Raw genomic sequence first — 550 nt, forward strand, 5'->3', positions numbered from 1 at the left:
TACTCGGCGGAGGGAAAGTCAACTGAGGCAATAATGGCAGTGGAGTCATGGAGGTGACTGAGGTAAACGGTGTCGATATCATTAGCACCGATATGAGGGACGGTGGGAGGAGGTGAAAATTGTAGAAGATGATGTCAGATTATAAAACATTGAATGAATCCCAAAAACTCAGAAGCTACTTCTTTAGAGCGGCAGAATGATAGATTTGAATTGAGAGAAAAACAAAATGATGGAATAAAAAGAAGAGAGATGCAAATGATAGATTTAGACTAGAGAAAGATTGAAGCTTACCCAAAAGCTTTTTTGTAAAAAATTTCTCGCGTAGAGAATTTTAAATTTTTTTGTCAATAAAAACAATGAGAAAGTTACTGCCACAATTCTAGAACTCTGTACAAAAATTGAGCTCGTTTTTTACCTTTTATTATGCACCACTTGTCAAGAATGGTTCTTTGGGTTAAGCAAAAAAAGTTCTATTTGTCAAATATAGAACATTCAGTACTCTCTCATTATGTATTAATAGATTTATCTTTGGGTTTTAGCTTGATACTTG

Source organism: Arachis ipaensis, chromosome B08, assembly GCF_000816755.2.
Source record: "Arachis ipaensis cultivar K30076 chromosome B08, Araip1.1, whole genome shotgun sequence".
NCBI lineage: Eukaryota > Viridiplantae > Streptophyta > Magnoliopsida > Fabales > Fabaceae > Arachis > Arachis ipaensis.